Raw genomic sequence first — 15,747 nt, forward strand, 5'->3', positions numbered from 1 at the left:
AATTAAAAGCCTCCGGATTCTTGTGTGTGCACTGAGTCTGAACAGAAACTGTAATTTGACTCGCTTTGTGTCTGCGGCTGGTAAAATATCAAGGCAAAATCATTCCAGTGATTGTGACCCTGGGATTGAGGAGGCTTTGGTCTTATTAAAATGTAACTAGCATGTTACACTTGTGTTTTTAAAGGTGGCTTCCCCAAGCAATCCCAAGTTGTTCTTCCCACAGCTGGCTGATTGGGGGCAGCAGGGGATCTCCCCAATCTGGGGGAATCTCTCTGGGCCCCACTGTTAATTCTCCATCCTTTCTCCCCCTAACCATGCCCACCCCTCCCCCCATTATCAATGTTTTGGAGCAACCCCTCCCTCCCTTTATGGGATACAGACTCTGTGACAGAGACTTGACTGGGGCTCCTCTCTGCACGGCCCCAGTGGGGAAGGAAAGAGACTGGAGGGAGGGGGAGAAGACTGGCAGAAGAGCCGAGTCAAATGGGGCTAAACCAAAACAGAGATTTTCTTTCTGTCAAAATGTCCTGGAGTCTCATGGCTGAAAAGCCACATCTTGAGTTAGGTTTGATGCATCAACCTTTCAATTACCAGGCAAAGGTGTGAATCACAGAGACTGATAACTGCCTGCTTCCCAGCTTTACAAAGAAGCACCTGCACTGGTGCAACTGGTTAGCGCAGAGGGGGCTGCTGGGGTTATGAATTCAAGCCTTATTTGGAGCACTGGTTTTTATTACCTGTAGTTTCCCCAACTTGCTTTGCTTAATTACATGGAAAGTGCCCTACTAGGAAAGGAGAGTAAGTTCTAAAGGTGGCAGTAGGTGCATAGCTTGAAACATCCCCTGTGCTGCCATTAGTTCCAGTAGATTGTTCATTAGCAGCCTGAATTGATTTCTTTGCTGCTGTGAAAGCTGCCATGAAAGTCTCTGGTCACCAGAGCTCCCTGCTTCTTCCAGCACATTTCTGGCTCCTTCCCTGCCCCAGTCATGGCTGTAGGAGGGTCCTATATACACTGAGCCTCAAACTTTTCCAAGCCTTTTTAGCGCAGTTGGCAGCGTGTCAGTTGCATAATCTAAAGGTCCTGAGTTCAAGCCTCAGAGAAGGCAGTGGGGTTAGCTCCCTGCTTCAGATTTTCTACAGGAAATCAGAGAAAAGAAACTATAGGAGAGTGGTTTCTAGACACCCTCCCACCCATCTCACACACACACACAGACTTTTCTAAGGCATTAACTTTTCCTTCTCTGTGCAGTTTGTATTCTCCATAGAGCAAAATAAAGCAAAAACATGCAAGTCCAAGCCTAATACAGTATGAAACTCAATACAGATCAAATCTCACCCTCAGAGATCTTCCAATAAGCTTCTTTCGCAGACTAGACTTATTTCTTGTCTGGGCCCAATCTTTTCACCTGGTACAGTCCTTGTTCCAGCTCAGGTGGTAGCTAGGGGATGTCTCATGACTGCAGCCACCTTTCTTCTGTTCCACCCCTTATATAGCTTTGGTACAAGGCAGGAATCTTTTGTCTCTCTCCTGGGAAAAGCCCCAGGTTTAAGATGGATTCCTGTACCAGGTGACATGGTCACATGTCCTGTGAGACCCCAAGCCTTCATTCTTCCTGGCCTGACTCACAGATGGTGCAGGACAGAGCCATCTCCAGTCAATTGTCTGGTTAATGGGAGCCATCAAGAGTCCAAACCACTATTAATGGCCCACACTTTGCATCATTACAACAGGACCTCAGAGTTATAGTTCATATTTCTAGTTTCAGATCCAAGAATGATTGAGTCATACAAATAGGATGAACACACACAATAGATAATAAGCTTTGTAATGATACTGTACAAGAGACCTTTTGCATGAAGCATGTTCCAGTTACATTATATTCACAGGTTTCAGAGTAGCAGCTGTGTTAGTCTGTATCCATAAAAGAACAGGAGTACTTGTGGCACCTTAGAATAACAAATTTATTTTAGCATAAGCTTTCATGGGCTACAGCTCACTTCTTCGGATGCATCTAAAGTGAGCTGTAGCCCATGAAAGCTTATGCTGAAATAAATTTGTTAGTCTCTAAGGTGCCATAAGTACTCCTATTATATTCACACTCATTAGCATAGTTTCATAAAATCATCAACATCACAGCAGGGAAAGGGTTTTACTGTGGCACCTGGGAGCAGTTGAGTTTCATGTTCAGGCTGTGGTATGAGTTCCTCCAGGTTTCTCGTAAGCACACAGGGACCTTAGCAGGTGCTCTTGATACAGGAATGGCCCTGACAAGATAAAGTGATGGGGATTGCATTTTCCTTTTTTAGTTTTTATTTCCAATGACATTTCTGTTTGTGATTTCGTTTTGCTTTGTATAACTGTGTTTTCTCCTGGATTTGATATTTAACTAAAAGAATAAGGCCTCAGGGCGCTGGATGGAGGAGCAGGCTGGGGCTAGGACTGCTAAGAGAGCGAGTAGCAGGTTTTCTGTATTGTTTCCTGCCCTCATTTTCATGACTAGTTTCTCTTCTGCATGAAATGTGTTTTGTTTATATGTGAGACTGACTAGCTCAGTTGGCAGAGCATCAGACTTTTAATCTGAGGGTCCAGGGTTCAAGTCCCTGGTCAGGTGAAGAAGGAGCCCTTCCCCTCAAAATGGAAGAAAGTGTCTCTCCAGGATGTTATTCGGCATCACCTTTTTTTCCCCAGTACTTGGCTTTTCACTAGGAAGGGCCATGTACTGCCTGGGACTGAAGGCAACTTCCTCACATGCCCACTGGCCTCTCAGTCAGGATTAAGAAAGGCCTCTGGGAGCTGCAGCAAACTGCTGCATGACAACAGTGAGCAAATGCAGGGCTGCCTGCACAGGGTCATCCTCACCAGAGGTCTGGGTGTTTCCTATTGGTCCCATGGTGTAAGGGCCAGCACTGGACTTTGAATCCTGCAATCTGAGTTGAAGTCTCAGTGGGATCTGAGGACAATTCCTGTGCCACAAACCCTGCTGGGTCTTCCAAGGCTCTATCTTGCTCTCTCCAATGCCATGAAAGCCTGTCTTTTGCCCGCTAGCTGTTGTGACTTGAGCACAAGAGGGGATGTTTGATCCAGAAGCCTGGCCATGCCTGGAGTCCTGTAGGTAGGGATGCGAGCTCCATTTCCTCTGAGTCCTGAAGCTGGGCTGCAGCCTGGCCTAGGAGGCAGCCCTATTGGTTGACCTACTGGCCCAAAGTCACTCAGGCGGTGTTGTCTTTCCCAGGGATGTTGAAGGGCCTAAGGGAGGGACGCTCAATACCCCGCCATCAGTCAGGGCGGAAGAGAAGGGCTGCAAGAGTGGGCAGGTTGATGAGCTGGGCCTTCTAGCATTCGGTTGGGGATGACGTGGGAACACGAACTGGGAGAAATGGTTGCTGGCCTGTGAGGAATGACTCAGCCAGTGATGTAGTTGGACCTTGTCATTAGCCTACAAAGTTGTGATGCTCAAGACCCATCTGTGAGGAATATCTTCAGCCAGGTATTTCCCCCTGCTCCACGAGTGCTGCTGAGACCGAACACGATGACCTTCCACTTCTTGTGGGGCCATAGGACGTCCCTACCTAGTCAGAAGTGCGGCTTTTCTGTTGTATTAGAAGAGGGGTTGGGCCTGGTGGGCTTTGAAGACTTTTACGGCTCTACTTTTTGTTTTCAATTTTCAGTGGGTGGCTGAGCTGGAGGGCAGGTCAGGCCCGAGGGAATGGTGGGGCAACCACGAAGAACACAACCGACTCTTCCAATATGGCTGTATTTTTTTTACCCCACTGGGAAACCTCCCCTCCCCCAGTGTTCTTCTATTCCCACCTTACATCCTACAGGATTTTCAGTGGGTGGCTAGGTGGAAGGTGCTTGTAGGATGGCTTCATCTGCAACAGTGGCCACCCTTACAGCAGTGGCAGCCACAACAGCAAGGCCCCCCCTTTGGCTCAGTCTGAACAGAGATCAATGTACCACTGGGTGACAGAGGTCAATTTTAAGGAGCTTCCTCTGAAGGTGAGCAACTGTGCCCAGAACTTACTGACAGGAGTTTTAAAGTATTTGCAAATGTGCACGGCCGGCATGTGCAAAGCAAAGGCTTCCCGGGGCACTGTGTCAGGCTCTGGCACCACTAGAGACAATGGACCATCTTCAGCCACCAGGTGACCCAGGATCTAAGGCAGGAATGGGGTGAGGAAGCAAGTCAAGCTGAGCAAGGCAGGAAAAATTCATCTTGCCTTCATGGGCGCTCGCAATGATGCCCTTTTGTGTGCCAGGACTGACAAAAACATCCCAGACAGAGAAGCAGCAGGCCAAAAAAGCAGCAGGGGTATTCTGTCTGCTACCCAAGATCCATAAACCTGGAAATCCTGGATGCCCCATCATTTCAGGCAATGGCACCTGACAGCAGGATTGTCTGGCTGTGTAGACTCCCTTCTCAGGCCCTACGCTACCAGCACTCCTAGCTATCTTCGAGACACCACTGACTTCCTGAGGAAACTACAGTCCTTTGGTGATCTTCCAGAAAACACCATCCTGGCCACTATGGAGGTGGAAGGCCTCTACACCAACGTTCCACACAAAGATGGACTACAAGCCATCAGGAACAGTATCCCCAATAATGTCACAGCAAACCTGGTGGCTGAACTTTGTGACTTTGTCCTCACCCATAACTATTCCAGATTTGGGGACAATGTATACCTTCAAGTCAGGGGCACTGCTATGGGTACCCGCATGGCCCCACAGTATGCCAACATTTTTGTGGCTGACTTAGAACAACGCTTCCTCAGCTCTCATCCTCTAATGCCCCTACTCTACTTGCGCTACACTGATGACATCTTCATCATCTGGACCCATGGAAACGAAAACCCCTGAGGAATTCCACCATGATTTCAACAATTTCCATCCCACCATCAACCTCAGCCTGGACCAGTCCACACAAGAGATCCACTTCCTGGACACTACAGTGCTAATAAGCGATGGTCACATAAACACCACCCTATACCGGAAACATACTGACCGCTATACTTACCTACATGCCTCCAGCTTTCACCCAGACCACATCACACAGTCCATTGTCTACAGCCAAGCTCTAAGATACAACCACATATATGCTCCAAACCCTCAGAGAGACAAACACCTATAAGATCTCTATCAAGCTTTCTTACAACTGCAGTACCCACCAGCTGAAGTGAAGAAACAGATTGACAGAGCCTGAAGAGTACCCAGAAGTCACCTACTACAGGACAGGCCCAACAAAGAAAGGAACAGAACCCCACTAGCCATCACCTTCAGCCCCCAACTGAAACCTCTCCAGCGCATCATCAAGGATCTACAACCTATCCTGAAGGACGATCCCTCACTCTCACAGATCTTGGGAGACAGGCCAGTCCTTGCTTACAGACAGCCCCCCAACCTGAAGCAAATACTTACCAGCAATGACACAACAAAAACACTAACCCAGGAACCTATCCTTGCAACAAAGCCTGTTGCCAACTCTGTCCACATATCTATTCAGGGGACACCATCATAGGACCTAATCACATCAGCCACACTATCAGAGGCTCATTCACCTGCATATCTACCAATGTGATATATGCCATCATGTGCCAGCAATGCCCCTCTGCCATGTACATTGGCCAAACCAGACAGTCTCCACGTAAAATAATAAATGGACACAAATCACATGTCAAGAATTATAACATTCAAAAACCAGTCAGAGAACACTTCAATCTCCCTGGTCACTCGATTACAGACCTAAAAGTCGCAATATTACAACAAAAAACCTTCAACAACAGACTCCAATGAGAGACTGCTGAATTGGAATTAATTTGCAAAGTGGACACCATTAAATTAGGCTTGAATAAAGACTGGGAGTGGATGGGTTATTACACAAAGTCAAACTATTTCCCCATGTTTATTTGTCCCCCTACTGTTACTCACACCTTCCTGTCAACTGTTGGAAATGGGCCATCCTGATTATCACTACAAAAGGTTTTTTTCTCCTGCTGCTAATAGCTCACCTTAACTGCTCATTCTTGTTAGAGTGTGTATGGCAACACCCATTTTTTCATGTTCTCTGTGTATATATATATATATCTTACTGCTTTATTTCCACTGCATGCATCCGATTAAATGGGTTTTAGCCCAGCAAAGCTTATGCTCAAATAAATTTGTTAGTCTCTAAGGTGCCACAAGTACTCCTTGTTCTTTTTGCAGATAAATTAATGGAGATTAAGTCCATGAATGGCTATTAGCCAGGATGGGTAAGGAATGGTATCCCTAGCCTCTGTTTGTCAGAGGGTGGAGATGGATGGTAGGAGAGAAATCACTTGATCATTACCTGTTCAGTCCCTCTGGGGCACCTGGCATTGGCCACTGTTGGCAGATAGGATGTGGGGTTGGATGGACCTTTGGTCTGACCCAGTGTGGCCATTCTTATGTTCTTATGAAGGGAGGGGCAAAACCCTGTGACAGAGTTTCTGTAGTGTAGTGGTTATCATGTTTGCCTAACACGCAAAAGGTCCCTGGTTTGAAACCAGACAGAAACACAATGGCTTAATTTTCCCAGCTCCTACTGGCCTATCTCTGCTGTTGTAAGAGCAGGAGTGATTTCTATGCGCAGAAGGTCTGTTATACTTCCCCTGCTCCCACTTTTGTCTCCTCTCCCTCTCTGAATGCCTGTGAAGTGGCTTTTCCCCTCCCGCTCCCTCCTGGAATGCTGGTGGGATGAATGGGCTGGTTGAAGAGCAGAAGAGCTCCCAGGTAGACAAGGTGTCTGGGACTCTAATTAGGCAGCACTCACACACCCAGAGCATGGACACTGCCCAAGGTGGAGTGTGACCAACCAGATGCAGCCAAGTCATCTCTAGTCGCAGGCCATGAGGTGCAGGCCCTTAAAAGGGGAAGGGGCCCTGTGCTTAGGAGAGCACTCACAAGCTTGTACCTCCAGTGAATGCCCTTTGCCCGGACCGCCTGGCCAGTGGTTCTCCGCGTTGTATTTCATTGTGCCTCAGGGAGAGTTACCTTCATCGCACCATCCATAGCTGTGCTGTGGGACACTTACCTTGCAGAATCCTGACATCTCCAGTGCTGTGCCTGTCCAGGGAGCGTGAGTATGCGAGTGTGAGTGTGACACCCTCTCCCCCTTCTTCTTTTGAGCTTAGCTGTCATTATAACAAATGTGCTGCTTTCTGCCAAACTCTGGTGGGTCATTAGTCCTCCCTACGCTGACTAGCTGGCCCAATTTCGGGTAACACCTGTGATAAACCCCAACCCCTGCATGGCAGAGGGTGGTGAAATGAGCTGAGGAAATAGCCTTGGCATCAGCAGGGGAAAGCTAGAGGATCTTGGCCAGTCACCTTTTGAAGACTTGTGGCTTGGTGTCCTCTGAACTTGGAGATTGGCCTATGGCGGCCGGCTCTTCCTGCTGCCTCCTCTGCGTGACTTGCCAAAGGAGGGAGTGAGGCGGGAATGGGGCAAAAGAGGAAAGTCGAGCTGAGGAAGGCAGGGCAGAAGCTAAGCGCCTCAGTGCGGCTAAGTGGGGTTAGTAGAGCACCACCAGTCATTCTGCAAAGCCTGGGGAGGTGCGGTTGGCTGCTGGGAGGTAGAATCCTGTGCCTGCCTCTTGGCTTCCCAGGGGTGGCTACTTGCAGCCCAGGAGAAGAAGGATGGTTCTGGGTGAAAGGAAGACAAGCAAAGCTCTGGGAGGAAATTTGGGTGCGGGTGCGGGCTCTGTGCTGGGGAGGGGTTGGAGTGCAGGAGGGTGGCACTTACCCCGGGCACTGCAGCTCCCAAAGTGCCTGGTACACACAACCCTCTGGCAGCAGCTCCTGGGTGGGCGGGGCCAGGGGTCTCCGTGCCGCTGCCTGCAGGCGCCGCAACCAGAGCTCCCATTGGCTGCAGTTCCTGGCCAATGGGCGCTGCGGAGTTGGTACCCGGGGCAGGGGCAGTGAATGGAGACACTCCCCCCACACCAGGGGATGCTGGGACATGCCGGCCATTTCTGGAAGCGGCACGGAGGGACGGAGGCAGAGTGGGCAGGGAGCCACCTCAGTGCTGCTGGCACATCTCTGCACACCCATGGGGAGGAGCAGAGGTCGTCCATGTGCTGCCTGGGGTAGGGGCAGAGCACAGAGCTGCCTCCCCTCCCTGGTCTATTACAGGAGTGGGTGGGTGGGGTCTTTTGGCCTGCAAGGTGCAGCAGATTGGACTAGATGATCACATTGGTCCCTTCTGACCTTAAAGGCTCTGAGTCTAAAAGGGAGAGGGAAGTAAAGGATTTTTTTTAAAAAAATAAACCTAACATTGTAATACCAGGATAACTCCAACAGCTCATTGTATAGTCCTGCCCCTTTCTTCCTCCATTGTGTGTTGAATGACCTGCAGCACATGGATTTTGTCATTCCATTGATAAACTGATACAATGTGACTGAAATTAAACCAATTCCCAGGAGAGAAAACATCACATCCCTGCATTGGCTGGGAATCGAGCCCAAGTCAGCTGCTTGGAAGGCAGCTATGCTCGCTACTATACCACCAATGCATCTAAGAAAAGCAATACTTATACTTGCCCAATGAGGCTAGAGCAGCATTGAGAAGATTTTCTGCCTGTTAAAATGTACTGGATTCTCATCACTAAAAAAAAAACACCTCCATCTTCACTTGGGTTTGAACCATCAGCCTTTCAATTAGCCACCAAAGTTGTTAATCACAGGGTATGTCTACACTATGGGATTATTCCGATTTTACAGAAAGTGTTTTTTGGAAACAGATTGTATAAAGTCGAGTGCGGAGCCCCAGTAAGCACATTAATTCGGCCGTGTGTGTCCATGTACCGAGGCTGGCGTTGATTTCGGGCGTTGCACTGTGGGTAGCTATGCTATAGCTATCCCATAGATCCCGCAGTCTCTCCTGCCTATTGGAATTCTGGGTTGAGATCCCAACGCCTGATGGGGCAAAAACAGTGTCGTGGGTGATTCTGGGTAAATGTTGTCACTCAATCCTCCCTCCGTGAAAGCAACGGCAGACAATCATTTCACACCCTTTTCCCTGGATTGCCCGGGCAGACGCCATAGCACGGCAACCATGGAGCCCATTCAGCCTCTTTTCACTGTCACCGTATCTCTACTGGATGGTGCTGACAGACGTGGTACTGCAGTGCTACACAGCAGCATCCCCTTGCCTTTTGCAAGTTAGCAGAGACGGTTACCAGCCATACTGTCCTGTCTGCTGCCTTGCAAGTTGACAATAACAGTTCCCAGTTATACTGTACCGTCTGCTGCTGTCATGGGTGCTCCTGGCCGGCCTTGGTGAGGTCAGCTGGGGTCACAGGGACAAAATGGGAATGACTCCCCAGGTCATTCCCTTCCTTAAGTATTGTCTAATGGGAGAGTCAGTCCTGTCTGGACTATCGGGCAAACCTACTAAAGAACCAGAGAGTAAATGGTCATTCCCATTTTGCCCAGGTGCCCCCGGGCGACCTCACAGAGGCCAGCCAGGAGCACTCACGGGACAACGATGACGGATAACAGTCCTACTGTACCGTCTGCTGGCTGGAATGGAAGGGAAGGGGATGCTGCTGTGTGGCGCTGCAGCACCACATCTGCCAGCAGCATCCAGTAGACATAAATCAAAAATGATTTTCCCCTTTGCTTTCACGGGGTGGTGATGACATATACCCTGAACCACCCGTGACAATGTTTTGACCCTTCAGGCTTTGGGAACTCAGCCAAGAATTCAAATGGTTTTCGGTGAGTGCGAGAACTGTGGGATAGCTACACTTGTCAGTCGCCCCTCCTCCGTGAGTCCATTTCATTCTTTGGCTTTCTGGCACGCTTGTCTCAGCTCCTTAAGTTTCAGCACTGTGTTGAGTCTCTGTTGCGGCCTCTATCTATCATGGCCTTGGAGATTTTTTTTAAATGTTTTGGCATTTTGTCTTTTGGAACGGAGTTCTGATAGAACAGATTCATCTCCCCATACAAAGATCAGCTTCAGTATCTCCCCTACAGTCAATGCTGGAGCTCTTTGATTCTGGGACTGCATGGTCACCTGTGTTGATCGGCGCTCCACGCTGGGCAAACAGGAAATGAAATTCAAAAGTTCATGGGGCTTTTTCTGTTTACCTGGCCAGTGCATCCGAGTTCAGATTGCTGTCCAGAGCGGTCACAATGGTGCACTGTGGGATAGCACCCGGAGGCCAATACCGTCGAATTGTGGTCACATTAACCCTAATCCGACATGGCAATGCCGATTTCAACGCTACTCCCCTCGTCGGGGAGGAGTACAGATACCGGTATTAAGAGACCTTTATATCGATATAAAGGGCTTTGTTGTGTGGATGGGTGCAGGGTTAATGCGATTTAACGCTGCTAAATTCGATATAAACTCGTAGTGTTGACCAGGCCAGAGAGAGCAGCAGGTTTCCCATATTGTTTCCCACTCTTGTTTTCTTGACTAGTTTCTCCTCTGCACCAACTTGCTGTTTTTCTTTGTGAGCCTGGCTAGCTCAGTGGGCAGAGCATCAAACTTTTAATCTGAGGGTCCAGGTTTCAAGTCCCTGGTCAGGTGATAAACTACTCCCCAAGATCTTACACTGTCTTGCTGGAGTCCTCTTTGATGTTACTTTTTCTCTTCAGGATTTTCCCTTTCCTCAGAAGGGCCCTTTTGTGTGTGGTTTGAAGGGGCAACTTCCTGACAGCCCCTCTGTCCTTGCAGCCTGGAGGACTAAAGGCCTCTGGGCATAGAGCATGTTCCTCCTGCACACACACACACACACATACAAACAAACAGAATATCCCTAAGGAATTAGAATCACCTGCTGCCTTCCCCTGTCCTGCTGGATCCCCAAATGAAGATGCTCTTCAGCCTAAACCCATGTCCCCTCTTTTCCCAGTGCCCCTCAGACCCAACCCTCAGTCCCTCCTATGCTCACTGCTCCTCACTCCCAACCAGAGCCTGCTCCTCTTCACCCTTCTCCTCTGTCCCAACCCACAGGCCCCTTCTCCTCATGCTGCTCCTCAATCCCAATCCACAGCTCCCTCCTTCCCTCCAGCAGCAGGTGCTTCAGACCCCCTCAGGAAGATTTTCTTGCAAGGTTTCGTGTATGAGTCTGCATGTGAATTTTACAGTATGTTGGAAATAGGTCGGGTTGCTGGCCGAAATGATCACTTGTGGCTGGTGTTGGATTCCCAGTCTCCATGTTACAGGGGCAGGAGAAATAAAGGGTTGTTATCCTTGTTGTGTGAATCGAGGGCAGCACAACTGTGCTTGGCAGACCCCGATTGAGGGACTCACCCTCAATTCAATAGCACTTGCTAGGCAGGGGACAGGGGTTCCAAAGCCAAGTGGGCTGGGGTCTGGGTCCCAATACTAAAATGTAGGTGTCAGACCAACGTTAGGACAGGGTGGCTGTGGAGGGATGAGTGAGTCCCTAGACAACACAGTGAGTACGGAGCCTTCTTATTTTCCCCCCTTTTCCACCCAGGATGGCAGGTGAACTCTACAGAGGCACCTCTGGGCTTGCACTGACTAAGGACAACAGCTGTGAGTGGGGTGCAGAGAGGGGATGGCTCATGTTAAAGGATTTTTGGTTGCTGGACTTACGAACCGTAGGGAGAAGGACACTGTCCAGCTTATCTGGGGGGTGGGTCTTTCCCTCGTGGTTTATGTTTATGTGTTGGGGCTGCTGACATGACTTCTGCTAACCCTGGGCTTACATTGCAGTGTAGACATACCCTGAGAGGGCATCTAGACTGTGACAAAATCCCGCTGGCCTGGATGGTCTGATTTGGGCTCCTATGGGCTCAGATTGTGGAGCTAAAAACTACAGCGTAGACATTTGGGTTCAGACTGGAGCCCAGGCTTCGAGCCCCTCACCCCTCGTGGGGTCTCAGAGGCTGGGCTGAAGCCCAAGTGTCTACACTGTCATTTTATAACCCTGCAGCACAAGCCCCACAAGCCTGAATCAACTGACCAAGGGTTTGAGAATAGTGACTTGGGTGTGTTAATGGCAGTGTAGACATAATGCTAGGCTATGTCCGCACTGCGATGAAACACCCACGGGTGTCCCGTGCCAGTTCAGGATCCCAGGGAAGGGGCATGAGGTGGTAAATTTGCAGCGTAGACATCTCGGCTCAGGGTCAATACTGGGCTCTGGGAGACCTCAAGGTTGGGAGGGAGTTTAGCAAGCAAACAAGGTAAAATGGCAGTGGAGTATTACCCTGGACTCAATGGCATTTCTCCATTGGTCTGTCTGCTTTGAGGCAGGGACAATAACACGTCCTGCTGCATTTGTTATTTCAAAGGGCGGTTTAGGATTTTCATTCTCTCACACGTTGCACAAAGCAGGACTCAACCCTCGGTGCAAACTAAATGAGCTGCCCACAGGTTCTGGCAGCCACAATGAGCCATTCCGTGTGAGAGCCCAGACCTGCCCCTGTCCCAGAGGAAGCAGGATCATCTGTGACAGGCTGGAACACTGACCTATCAGCTCTTAACTCCCAAACTTTCAGTAAGTCTGTTATCAGTGCCTGTGAGTATAATTTAAACAACTATACTGGGCTGGACCAAAGAGCTCTGTGTTTTGTCCTCCCATCGTAGCCAATACCAGGTTGCCCGAGAGTTAGTCAATAAGGCACCACTGGGAATTGAACCCAGGATCTCCTGTTTACAAGACAGGTGCTTTAGCCAGCTAAGCCATGGTGCCTGCCTGTGGCAACAGCACCGTGTCTGCCCACACCTGACTCCCTGCCATCCCCACTGGGGCCTGACAAGCTTTGCTTGTGTTGGATTCTGCAAAGCAGAGGAGCAGGTGAGGTTTTCCTTGCAAGCTGTGTGTGTGTGTGTGTGTGTGTGTGTGTGTGAATCTTTGGCCAGGTCTGCACTACAAGGTTACTTCAGCATCATTATATTGCTCAGATGTGTGAAAAACACACAACGCTCCCTCGGTCGGCAGCTTGTGGCTGGTGCACACACTGCAATGCCATGTCTGGTGACAAAACTGCCCTGTTTTGGTGACAAAATAAAACCACCTCGACGAGAGGCCTAGTGCTTTTTGCAGCAAACTTAAAGTGACAAATGTCAGTGTAAATGCTGCTGTTCATTATATCACCATAACTGGCCTCCACCAGTATCCCACCATGCCTGCCGTGAACTCACCTGCCCTGCATTCCTGCTACAGAGCCATGGGCCCCTCCCCTTTCATAGCTCCAGAAAGTTCTGACAGCTGAGCCACTATCTAACCGGGATTAGCTTGATAGAACTGCATTGCCAGCCTAAGCCATGTAATTACACCAACCTAATTTTGTAGTGTAGACCTGTCCAAAGAATCACACACACACCTGGGGAGCAAAACTTCATCTGCTCCTCTGCTTTATAGAATACAAACACGAACAACACTTGTCAGGGCCCAGTGGGGATTGGCAGAGAGTCAGGTGTTGGCCATCTTTATCCCAGGAGAGATGGACTCTAAGGGTACGTCTCCATTGCAATGGAAGCCCAGGTGTGGCACGCTGTGCTCAGAGCAGCACCTGGAAGACCCATATTCACCACTCTCATATAATGATGAGATGGTTTGTTCAAAGTCTGCCTTGTGACGTATCATTTCAAAAGTCTTGATCTGTTGAACATTAATATCGTGTTGGATTGTGTGTGCTCGCATTGGTTGGGAAGTTATGAAGTTTTGCTCTGTGTGTGTTACTGAGATATGTTATGAGGTTGGGAAATGCCCCCCACTAGCCTTTCAGGTGTGACAAGGAAGGAGCCAGACTCGCTGCTGGCCCATTGAAGGGATCCACACTCCCAAGGACTAGCCCAGGAACCGTGTACAATGCAGACTTCTCCGAGATAGCACAGCGACAATGGACACTGCTTGAGTCACATGGTAACAAAGGAGCTTCCTAGCAAGTTGGAAGAAACTATGAAAGAGGGGAAGAGACATCATGACTTGGCCTCTCTCCCCCACAACTCAGCAGCTGGAAACACACCTGGAGGACAAAGACTGAACTGATTCAGAAATCAGAAGAGAATAATAACAATAATACTTGCAAACCAAAGTCCCCAAACAGACTAGTATTAGTTTTTCAGCAGAAAATTTTCAGTTTGGGGAATTTTGTTTTCTCAGTCAGACCTTGCCAAGGGAAGCAGGGAGAAAATGTTGGAGTTGCCTCCTTCAGAACAGCTTGGCCTAGACACTAGCTCTGGTTCACTGCTCTGGCCTTGCTCGGGTTGAGGGTATTTTAATAATTTGGGCAGGTCCCAGGGTGTTTGGGGGAGAAGATGAGGATGTTACCTCTTGAGATAAAAACTAAGAAATACAGCACTAGAGAATTTCTTTTTAAAGAAATCTGGGATTTAGACATTTTATTTAAAGCAAGGGAGTTCTGAGTTTCTGAGAAGGTTTTGTTTGCAAGAAGAAACATTGTTTGATCTGTCATTGTACCAAAGGGGAGATGGTTGTCTACAAAGGAGGGTGAAAACTAAATGCATCTGATGAGGATGGGATTTGAACCCATGCGTGCAGAGCACAATGGATTAGCAGTCCATCACCTTAACCACTCGGCCACCTCATCTGAGCTGTTAAAAAGGGACAGAAGGAGAAATCTAAGGCCAGCAGAGCTAGGGACAATAAGGAGTTTTTAAATACTACGCAGAAGCAGGGGCTGAATGAGCTCCCCCCTCACATCTAGTGAGGAGCTGGGGGAAAGACTTCCCCCAGAAGTCTTCTGGGGAAAGACTTCAGAAGAACAGAGCGTGTTTGCACAGACACACCTACTCTGCCTAGGTATGCAGCATGATGGGACTGCTTTCCCAAAATGACCAGTTTCGGCTGGTGGTGGGTTACAAATCACTTTAGGATTCAATGGAATGAAATGTTATTATCCTTCCTGCATGAGTGAAGGGCAGCAGAACATACCTAGTCGGTCCTGATGGACGGGTAGGTGGGTGAGGAATAGCTTTTATTGGACTTCATAGAAGTGATTGAGAACATCACCCTAAACCAGTGGTCCCCAAACATTTCACTCTGTGCCCTCTTAGCCATGGCTGTGGCCCCTTGGAAGCCGCAGTCAAGAACTGAGGCTGGGAGTGGGGCTGTTGCTTGCTGGGAGAGGGGTGCAGACAGGGGTAAGGGGGTCGAGGCTGAGCTGGGAGCCAGAGCCCCAGGCTGACGTTGGGGTTGGGGAAGAGCTGAGGCAGAGTGGGGCTGAGTGCTGCTCCCTCCATGGGGGCTGGCTCAGGCCCTGAGGTGCCCCCATGAATGTTCCTCTGTGTCCCCCTAGGAGTCATGCCCCACTTTTTGGGAACCACTGAACCCTACTCGCTAAGCAGGGGCTAGTGATGCCAAAGCCCAGGGAAAGGGAGAACAAGTGCGGGCCCCCAGCACTGGAGCCATGTGAGGGGCTGCAGGAGAGGGGCAATGGCTGGTGGCCCAGGGAATTAAGGGCAAAGGGGGCACAGGAGGGGGCAGGAGTTAGGGGTGAAGGAGGTGCAGGGGGTGGGAGTGCGGGAGCTAGCGGTAGAGGGGGAGTGGGGATCGTGAAGGGGCAATGGGGAAGTGCCAGTACAAGCTTTGCCCAGGGCACCATTTTCCCTAATGCTGGTCTGAGCAAACAATTGGAAATGACCCTTCAGTGAGACCAGAACCATCGTGTAGAAAAGCCCCTTTGTTAAGTGTTGGTGGCTGAGGGCTTAGGGAGATGGGTTAAAAAGCAACAGGCATTTGTCTGTGGAGGTTTGATTCTTGCCTGTTAGGCAAGGCTGGTGTG

The 15,747-nt window shown here is 49.4% G+C and overlaps 2 non-coding genes across 2 annotated transcripts; both read right to left on the reverse strand.

The window, feature by feature from the left end:
* Positions 1 to 12,615: 12,615 nt before the first annotated feature.
* Positions 12,616 to 12,689, reverse strand: TRNAT-UGU. Its single transcript has one exon. It is a non-coding gene; the product is annotated as a tRNA-Thr (tRNA).
* A 1,782-nt stretch (positions 12,690 to 14,471) lies between these two features.
* Positions 14,472 to 14,553, reverse strand: TRNAS-GCU. Its single transcript has one exon. It is a non-coding gene; the product is annotated as a tRNA-Ser (tRNA).
* Positions 14,554 to 15,747: the final 1,194 nt, after the last annotated feature.

Source organism: Mauremys reevesii, linkage group 17, assembly GCF_016161935.1.
Source record: "Mauremys reevesii isolate NIE-2019 linkage group 17, ASM1616193v1, whole genome shotgun sequence".
Lineage (NCBI taxonomy): Eukaryota > Metazoa > Chordata > Testudines > Geoemydidae > Mauremys > Mauremys reevesii.